This window comes from Pinus tabuliformis, chromosome 6 (assembly GCF_031772625.1).
Source record: "Pinus tabuliformis cultivar Carrire ecotype Pingquan chromosome 6, CPIR1, whole genome shotgun sequence".
Taxonomy (NCBI): domain Eukaryota; kingdom Viridiplantae; phylum Streptophyta; class Pinopsida; order Pinales; family Pinaceae; genus Pinus; species Pinus tabuliformis.
Window position 1 is genome coordinate 654,012,710 of NC_142292.1, and position 1,333 is coordinate 654,014,042.

Below are 1,333 nucleotides of genomic sequence, written 5' to 3' on the forward strand. Positions count from 1 at the left end.
TACCATCAGCTATGAGCTTATGGTGACATTTTTAAACCCTCACCAAAATATGAAATGGTGATGGTAAACGAACATCACCATATATATGCATCAATAGTGGCGGCCATGAAAGGTACATCACAATAAATTGTTGTTCATATGAAATGGTGATGGTCACTATCCATCATTATAATTATTATTGGTGACAGACCTTGAATGTCACCACAACACCTATACTTTTGGCGACACCACCTTTGGTGACGTTCAATTTTTTAGTGACAGAGGATAAAGTCCATCACCATTGCTCATATGAAAAGGTGTGGTCCCTATCCATCATCATAAATAATTATTGGTGATGAACCTTGAATTTTACCACAACACCTATACTTTTGGCGATGCCACCTTTAGTGACGAAGGCTCTTTTAATTGTCACCAATGAGCTTATGGTGACATTTTTCGACCTTTACCAATGTCCTTTTTTCTTGTAGTGCCTTGAACTCCAATCTCAACTGGGTAACTCGTATATCACACATGCATGAATTATTTATGGCTGATTTATCATTTAACTGGTTTAACACTGAAGTTGCACCCAACTGCTAGACCTCTTACTAGTTCCTCCAACAGTTTGAACTAGTTTAACTAACTTTAACTCAGTTAAACTGAATTAATTAATTACAACTCAAAATAAACTCAACCAGGGCTCCTATGAAGTAGGATCCAATCTACATGACTCAATTTAGACCCTCAAATCAAATTAACTGAACCAACTAAGTGAAATTAACTTAGTTGACTCTTACAAGTTGTCTTGTGATGTGGAATTACAATTTTTCTCCTAATTTAATTCAAGGAAAATTAAATCAAGATTTTCTTGTTACATTTTCAACACTCCCTCTCAACAAGAAAGGGATTATCAGATACCCCAATCCTGCCTCTATGGAACTGGAATTTTGTTAAATTTGGACAACTAGGTCCAAACTCCATGTTCTGATGCTCAGATTAAGAGGCTAATATTTTTGTTGGATTCCTCTTTCTGAGAGGTATAAAATCCATATAAAATTAGTCTTAATCCGATGAGCATAACTTATATTTTGAATTTATTATTCTTAATAAATTATATGTGCAAAGGTCAGCCAGTTTTGTAATGTAGGCTCACATGCCCAACAGATGTGTCACACACCCTCATTGATGGATATATATATACAGGAAAAGTTGGAGAGAATTGGCTCACAACACAACTCACATCTTCCTCTCTCATCCTAAAAAAGTACGAGCTACCTGGAGGACGAATTTCAGCCACACGTGGGAAGGACGAAGAGTATTTTTTCTACTGCTAGGGTTTTGCAGAAGTTTGACC